Source organism: Xyrauchen texanus, chromosome 5, assembly GCF_025860055.1.
Source record: "Xyrauchen texanus isolate HMW12.3.18 chromosome 5, RBS_HiC_50CHRs, whole genome shotgun sequence".
Taxonomy (NCBI): domain Eukaryota; kingdom Metazoa; phylum Chordata; class Actinopteri; order Cypriniformes; family Catostomidae; genus Xyrauchen; species Xyrauchen texanus.
The window spans coordinates 20,826,546-20,836,131 of record NC_068280.1 but is presented as its reverse complement, the minus strand read 5'-3'; positions in this window follow the sequence as shown (position 1 = coordinate 20,836,131).

Sequence of the window (9,586 nt, the reverse complement as noted above, 5' to 3'; positions counted from 1 at the left end):
CCTTTGTCAATACCATTCACTGCTACATCCATAGATCCAAATTAAGACATTCCTATACAAAGCAGAAGCCCTACATCAACACTGTCCAGAAGCACTGCTAACTTCTCTGGGCTCGATCTCATCTCCTTCATCATTTTTCATCATTCCACTGTCTCAAGTAGAACAGTGGAACCGTGTTTTTTTTGTTTGTTTTTTCTCGATGAGTCCTCATCTCAAATAATTTTTGAAAAACACAGCTGTCGTGTTTTCTGGGCCAAAGACAAAAAAGCTATTATCAGTGTCAGGTCCAAAAGCCAGTGTCTGTATGGGCCAGGAGTGTGTCAGCACCCATGGCATGGTTAACTCGCACATCTGTGAGGGCACCATTAATCCAGACAGATATGTAAACATTTTGGGCAGCATATACTGCCATCCAGCACTGTCTTTTTCAGGGACGTCCCTGAATTTTCCAGTATGTGGAACTTCAAACCACATACTGGCCCAATAAGCAGAGAGTGCGGATGCTAGATTGGTCTTCCTGCAGCCCTGACCATCTCCAATTGAGAATATGTGATGTATTATGAAGAGCACAATACGGCAATGAAGACCCCATACAATTGTGCAGCTGAAGACCTGCATAAAGGATGAATGGGGGGAAACAAACTTAACACGTGTCTTCAGTGCCTAAATGCATAATAAGTGTTATTAGAAGAAATGGTAATGTTTCACAGTGGTAAACACTTGACTGTCCCAACTTTTTTGGAGTGTGTTGCAATCATCTGATTTGAAATTACTGTGCATTAAAAATAACAATGAAATTCACAAGGTAAAACTTCATATAATGTTTAGTTGTAGTGCTTTCAGTATTGCAAAGTGTGAATATAATTTACAAAACACTCCTTTGTGTTTTTATTAGCATTTTTCATACTGTCCCAACTTTTTCGGATTTGGAGTTTTATTCGAAAAATAGAAATGGGGACTAAGCAAGTCATTTTTATTTGTATAACGCTTTTCACATCACACATAGTTTCAAAGCAGCTTTATAGAAAATAAGTTTAACAGAAAATGAAATGGTAATATCTATAAAGTCTTAAGAGTCATCATTGTGTAGTTTCATTAAATATGATTGTAAATTGTGTATCAAAAATAAATAGTAATTAAATAATAATTGTACTTAGAACTCCAGTGAGCAAGCAGAAGTTGACCGTGGCAAGAAACACAAAACTCCATAAGATGATGGTGAATGGAGAAAAATAACCTTGAGACAAACCAGGCTCATTGTGGGGGCCAGATTCCCTCTTGCTAAACAGCATGAATATAATGCAAATATTAGTTATTTGTGTGCAGTGCAAGTTTAAAATTAGTAAACTAAGTAAGTGTTAAGGGCCACTGCTTAAATTAAGATTTTGTATGAACTGTAAGATTACTGACTAATGTCTTTGAAGTACATTCTGGATTTACTGCATAAATTCACATAGATGCACTCTCCTTTATCAGTTGGATGATGAAGGCTTTTGTTGGAAATTAATTGATAGTCTTTGTATTCCATTTCAATATTGTAGTATATCAGTAGACAGAGGTGATGCAGGCATAGATCAATGAGGTGCATCACAGTTCAACCGGCAGGTCATTTCGGTGAGGTTCGGCAGGGTCCATTCTAAGTCCAAGGTTCAGGCAGTGGCATATGATGTCTTACAGATGGAGTTGGTATCAGTTCATTCTCTGAAGTCCATCGTAAAAGACTAAAGTGATGTCTGGCTAGCACCAGCTTTGTCGTCATCACTCAGTGAGACACGTAACAGTCGAGTCCGACACCAAGCGGGAATGGAGTTGGATCTGGCTGGCTCTGGTAATGATCAGGTATGAATCTCGAGGTTGAGACAGGGAAACAAATAAAATAATGTTAGCGTAGATGTCATTAAATTTATTGCAGAGTTATAGATTATGAGAAATGTTTCTGGTTCCGGCAGACCTAACTAAAGCAGCCTAATTGTGAGTTGATGGATAAATTAGGTGAATGCCTGGCTAAATAGGTGAGTCTTTAGGCTAGACTTAAACTGAGTGAGTGTCTGCGTCCCGAACACTGTTTTGGAGAATATTCCATAGTTTTGGAGCCAAATAGGAAAATGATGTACCTCCTTTTGTGGATTTTGATATTGTAGGACCTGTTATCAGGCCAGAAATGTGTGATCGTAATGAATGTGATGGAATATAGCGTGGAAGAAGGTCACTGTGGTAATGAGGGCATGGCGAACGACGTCGGTGGAGAGCGAGGCCGAAAGAGTGAATGTGGTAAGGGTTGGCACCTGTGGGAAATCCCCTCTAACAGCTGTTTTGTGTTTGCAGTGAGTTATAGGGTGATCCAGACCGCCAGAGGAGAGAGATAGAGCTAAGCCTGCAAGGTTATTTTTCTCCATTAAACAACATCTTATGGAGTATTCCTTGCCACAGTTGCCTTCAGCTTGCTCACAGGTGTTCTAAATAAAATTATTGTTTAATTATTTAATTTCTATACACATTTTACAATAATTTAAACACAATGATCACTGTAAGACATTATAGATATTACAGTCAAATTTTATGTTAGTTTTTGTAATATGCATGATTTCCTATAAAGCTGCTTTGAAACGATGTGTGAGGTGAAAAGAGCAATACAAATTAAAATGAGGACTTGACGTGTATGTGTGTGTGTCAGTGCAGCTAACAGTTGAGTTTGAAGCTTTTGAGTGAGAGAAAATAAAAATACCTTTTGAGTTTGATTTGCCATCTCATGCTTCCTTGAAAGAGTTAAGAACTTTTGCCACAGTCACTTAAGTACTGTGGAGCTAGACCATTCAAAGCTTTGTATGTTGTTAACATAATTTTAAAATTAATGTGAAATTTAACACGTAGCCAATGTAACGATGATAAAATGGGGCTAATATGATCATATTTCTTGGTTCTAGACAGCACTCTGGCAGCTGCATTTTGAACCAACTGATGTTTATTTATTGAACTTGCAGTACATCCTTCCAGTAATGCATTACAATAATCTAGTCTTGAGGTCATGAATGGATTAATTAGTTTTTTGGCATCAGCAACGGAGAGCATGTGTTAACCGTGTCCTTGTTGAATGTCAGGCATTTCTAAGACAATGACACACTCCTTTTATATGCATGCAAAATGTGGTTCTCGTCAGAAATTGAATTTATACTAATTCAGTATTATTAATCATTGTTATATACTGACACACAAATCGTCTAGTATTCACAGTGATTTTATGGGTATGCACTTCACTTCTACCAGTTGATTTAATTTTTTTTTTATTAAATAAATTCTTAAAACATGACAAATTAAACCAAAAATATTTTGAAATTCAAAATACACTTCAAACAAAATGAAAATATAATCAAAAAAATGAAGACGTCAAAAAATTATATATAACAACCTTCCCAAATCCAAACATTTTACCCTCTTCAACTTCTTTCATCCACCCCTTTGGCAGTGACTTAAAAATCACTCTACGATAACAGGTGGAAAATTACTAACACAAATTAGATCATAAATACAATTGTAAATATAGACATAATAATAATAATAACTGAAAAAATAAACTATGAATAAACACTAATCTTATAAATATTTGTTTTTTAAACAACAGTGATCGCCATGGACATTTGATGTTCCACTGTATTTTGGGTTTAGACATGAAGTTTATTACCACTTGCTGGTGCAATCTCCAAACTGCAAATGCAGGAACTGATTTTAGAACTGAAAGACCGATTTCTCAGTAAAATAGCGAATTGCGCTTTGTGCCACTTCATTTACATACAGTATATTCACAGTTTGCACTCATGCAACCACAGTAGCCCAAACACTGCAACCCACTCCCACTTTCGCTTTGTACTGACATAAAAATTGCACTTAGAATCAGTGCTCTCACAATAATGTAATAGTTGTTGTGTGTTTTCATGTTAAAAAGTAATAGGGGTTTGGAACAACTTGAAGGTGAGTAAATTGTGGCAGAATGTTCATTTTTGAGTGAATTATTCCTTTTAATAATTCTAAATTCTTTAATAATTTTAAATTCTAAATAGAATATCTTATTCTGAAATCTATCTTCCTTTGTGGGATTTTAAAGATCCATCAGCTATAGAGATCACTTCCACTGTTGCTGAAAAGAACCCATGATATATTTGTATCTTTCTGACAGCCTGTCTTTGACCAGGCAAACACTTTACTTGACATCCTGTTTGATGTGTGTCTGTAAGAAAAGTGTGTGTGTGTGTGTGTGTGTGTGTGTGTGTGTGTGTGTGTGTGTGTGTGTGTGTGTGTGTGTATGTGTGAGCGTGTATTTATCACTTTGTGGGGACCAAATGTCCCCATAAGGATAGTAAAACCCGAAATTTTTGACCTTGTGGGGACATTTTGTCAGTCCCCATGAGGAAAACAGCTTATAAATCATACTAAATTATGTTTTTATGAAAATCTAAAAATGCAGAAAGTTTTCTGTGATGGTTAGGTTTAGGGATAGGGTTAGGGTCATGGGATAGAATATATAGTTTGTACAGTATAAAAACCATTATGTCTATGGAAAGTCCCCATAAAACATGGAAACACAACATGTGTGTGTGTGTGTGTGTGTGTGTGTGTGTGTGTGTGTGTGTGTGTGTGTGTGTGTGTGTGTGTGTGTGTGATGTGAATGAGGCTGTGTAAGGAGCAGGCCAACAGGGCAAACTCCTCTAACATTTAAAAAATTGAGTTTTTCTGGGCAGTGAGACAGTTAAACCAGAACTGAATCGTGTTGTCCCATGTTTATCAGTGATGTAATGCAAAGAGCAGAGGTGCCTTCCCACACACAAGCATTATGAATTAGAGTGAATGAAAAAGGGAGAGCAAGAAGGACACACACAGCAAGAACAGGAGGCTTCCATACAGAGGTGACCCATGGGAGGTAAAGGAATATGGCAGCTTTCATACAGACAATAAAATGGTCAGCCCGTTTGAGTGCATTCACTGGTATCTTCTAACTATGGGTGGCACTGCTGCCTTGAGTTTTATGTTCATAGCATTTTTATAACAACAGCCTCCCTTCCCTGATCGTCTCCACTGCAACAACAATAGAATGAGACAATCTGTAAACTCATAAATCCTACTCACTATCAGTGATAAAACAGGGTTTATTTCTAATCATGCCTGCAAGAAATGTTTTTAATTCTCTCTCTCTCTCTCTCTCTCTCTCTCTCTCTCTCTCTCTCTCTCTCTCTCTGTCTCTCTCCCAGGGTGGTGCTCCCTCTCTCTGGTTGGTCTCTTGGTATTCCCTGCATTAGCACACAGAGCGAGTGCCTATAAAACATGCAGAATGCCATCTGTGACTTTTCCCCTTAGGGCATGACTTCTAATCAACATCAGTCACAGAGCTTTGTTCATTTCTTTTGTTCTGTTGATGCACAAAGCATCCTAACATCCAAGTCCTTCAGTTCAGTTCACCGCTGATAATTGGATTGCGTGAACAGTTTTGTGTGCAAGTATGTTTCTGCAGATTTATAAATATCTTATTTGTATTACTTCTTTCTGCTCATTTAAAATATGCAGTGTGCCAAGGATGGAAGGGAAACAATTGGAAGTTCTGCTGGTGTACCGGTGAAGCATTTTCTGCAAGCTCTCTGTCATTTTGGAGGGCATAGTTTCTGTTATATATAAAAAATATTTTCACATCAAATAAGGCATTTTTATACTGCATTTTTATCTTTACTTTGCCTCCTTATTTCTTTAATAATATCTTACATTTACACTTTCCATCTCTCCATCACTCTCTTTCTTTCTCTCTCTCTCTGTTTTTCAAAGGGATAGTTCACCAAAAAATTCAAATTCTCTCATCATTTACTCGCCCTCATGCCATCTCAGATGTGTATGACTTTCATTCTTTGGAAGAACAGAAAGATTTTTAGAAGAATATCTACAATCTGTAGGTCCATACAATGCAAGTGAAGGGTGATCAGGTCTTTTAATCTCGAAAAATAAAATAAAATCTGCATAAAAGTATATGACTCCAGTGGTTTAATCAGTGTAATAAAATATTAAATATAACTCCATATTCATTGTACATCTTGCCATTGCAGTCTCTAGCACAATCATGATTTCCAGCTCTATTACACTTCCTAGTGCTGACGAATGTGCAGATTGCCAGATGGCACTATAGGAAGTGTAGTCAAGCTTGAAATCATGATTGGTGCCTAGAGACTGGCAAGATGTACAGTGAAAACGAGATACATTTTGTTCTGTTCTCACCAAAATCCAACTGGATCGCTTCAGAAGACACTGATTAACCCTTTAAGCTCTGAAGGTGTTTTTAAACATTCCCTGTTTCAGTGGCATACCCAAAATTAAAGGCTTATAACTAAACAAATTAATACAAAATAAATACAAATAAACATCAAGGACGGTCAAAGTGTTTGGTATCATTGTAAAGAAAAATTTTCATATTTTTAATGTTACTGATTTTGATACATACTAAGACTCTTACCCTTAGAAACTGAAGAAATATCACAAAATAAATATTTGGGTGTAAATAAATTAAAAGTTAAGTAAGTAAAATAAAACTGCTTTTGATTTATACCCAATCATGTGAATTGTATCTGAGAAAAATGTTGTGATGATTTGAAAAGCAATCAAAAGTTATAGCATTAAACATAATTTATAGTGTCTAAAACATACAAAAGCCTCTCCAAACAAATAAAACATAATAATTGTACATAAGGACTACACATGCAAACACAACAATGACTAAAGGTTTGCACAGCATAGAGACATGAGTTTAATAATGAGATTTAAAAAGTGCCTTTTTACTCAATGTGTCTGCGTCATTGAGATTGTGTCATTTAAATGGTGCAATCTCCTGATGGCCATTTGTAACATTGTGCGATTACATTGTCTGTGGGCTCATTCGAAAGATAATCACCCCCTCTAAGTAGTGGTATATAGTGGTGGAATATTTTATGTTTATGTTTTGTTAAGTTATAAGTGAAAATGTGGCATATAAGCAACACCAACATAATTGTCAAAGACATATTCTTAGCTAGTACTCGTTATATTTTTGTCTGTGAGTAAAAAATAGGCTGGTTGTATTTTACTCTTTAAGAACTTTAAGAACAGTATGACATGGCTATTTGATCAGTTTGATGTTTTTACTGATAGAAATAATATGTACAGTGCATTGTTTTATTTATATAAATTATCAAAACAATACTTTTGATTTGCCATTTCAAAGCACTGGACCCTTTTCACACATCTACGCTCATGAAGCAGAACTCATCATAGTTGGGTAAACTTGAATGGTGGAGAATGGGGGACCACAGCAAATGTAATTTTTGCTTACTCGTCTGCTCCTACAGCACAAGAAAAAAATCAACGATTATGTTTTCACAGCTTTGTAAAAGAAGATAAAATATACAGTACTTTAACACTTTAACACCTTTTTGGAGCTTCAGAGGCTTGATCACCATTCTCTTGCATTGTATGATCCTACAGAGCTGAAATATTCTTCTAAAAATCTTAATTTGTGTTCTGCATGAGAAAGAAAGTAATGCACATCTTAGATGGCATGAGGGTGAGTAAATGATAAGATCAATTTAATTTTTTAGGAGATCTAACCCTTTAAGAGTCATACTCAAACCGTTTTATGTAAAAATATATAAATAAAAATAAATGCAAATAAAATCATATATAATTTATATATAAAATATGGTATATGCAGAATATAAAATATAGCGTGTATAGAAGAATGTAAACTATAGTAACTGAATATCACTGATGTGCCTGTGGTCTTTCTTTCTCTCCCTTAAAAATTAAGGACAAAATGGAAAACATCTTACTGCAGTAACCAAAACACCTGCTAGGGGGCAATACTAACCATAGAACAGATGGCCAGGACAAGAGACACATCAACACATATGTAGTCACACTTCCACTCCTCTGGTAGCAGCCCCTTAATGAGAAATTACACAGTCAGCGAGTTAGATGATGAGAAACTGAAGCAGATGACTGAAGGATCAGGGATGTACTTTATAATATTGACAAATATTTAGGCTATCTGGAGAGTCTGTATGAGGATTTACCACTGTAAAACATGATATTTGGAACTACAAGAGATTTGTGCAGAAAAATTAAATGTTGTGTTGTTGTGTGTATCTGTAGAGTATACATGTTGCAGGGAGTTAACTGAACAAATGTTGAGACTGAGAGTGAAGAAAAAGCTCTTTAGACAGAGGCTGAATATAATGTTGACTTTGATACTAACAACTGCCATCTCATATGGATGGATGGATCTCGATTTATTCAGAGCAAAGACACATGCAATACACAAACACTCACTGGCTACTCCATAAATGCAACTTAAGTCTCTAAATCAACAATTTAGAGATTTACAGATGGGATCCAGCTGTTGTGGAGATGGAGAGTAAAGGGGGGGTTGGGGGTCGTCCCTCTATTGGGTTTACAGTCATGGGATTTTTCCTTACAGATGGTACTTAAATATACAAATCTTCTTTTACAACTGCAGCAACATTTCTTTCTGCATACTAAAATAGTTTAGGTCATGATGCATGAGGTTTATGATTGAGCTTTGACTCTGGGTGCAGGGTGAGACTATATGTAAGAACGCACTAAATTTAGAGGGGTCAAACCAGACAGCATAGTTACTGGCCTGACCCACTTCTTTTTGTGCTCTGGACTAAGACTAGAGATCCTAACATTACTGTATATCATTCTAGCATTTGGAAACTTTGGTTCACAAGCACGAAAAAACTAATGCATTTGTGAATTTATTCGTCTTGCTAGCCTTATTCACTCAGCTGATGAGTGTTTTGACTAGTCTATCCATTCTGTTTGCGTAGCTATCCGTTAGCATTCCCATTCATCTATAAATAATAGTCTGGGTTCAATACAAGTTAAGCTCAGTCAACAGCATTTGTGGCATAATGTTACCACAAAAAACAATTTTGACTCATCCCTCCTTTTCTTACACTTACAATGGCTGTGAATGGGGCCAGTTTTTGGATGGTTTAAAGGCAAAATGTGAAGCTCTTACATAAATTCTTTGGTTAAAACTTGTTTATAATTTGAACTGTGAAGTTGTTGAAATCATCATTTAATGGGTTACATTTTTAGTTGTAAAATTATTATTTTAAAGTTTATGGATGGGCCCCATTCACTTCCAATGTAAGTGCCTCAGATTTTTGCTCTTTTAAAAGAAAAGTCTGAATTTAATTTTGTGTAATCAACATTAAACTGGGAAAAACAAAAAAATTTCACTGAACTTAACAGGCTAGTTGTCTTTTTTGACTTATATTAACAAAAAATATAAATATTTTGTCGGGTCATCTTAATACTTTCTCAAAACTGTTTATTTTTTACAATTTGAATTTAACAGTATTTATTCCAATAACTTGAATATTTTGACACATAAGGCTTCCCAGGATTAATTGCAGCATCTAATGTTTTGATGTTTATGTTCTGATTAAAGCACATTATAAACACTATCAAAGGCTAAACATCCAAGTGTTTGAATGGGAGCCATAGAATTTTCAATACAAAGCTGGTGACACTCAACAAACACCATTAAATAAAA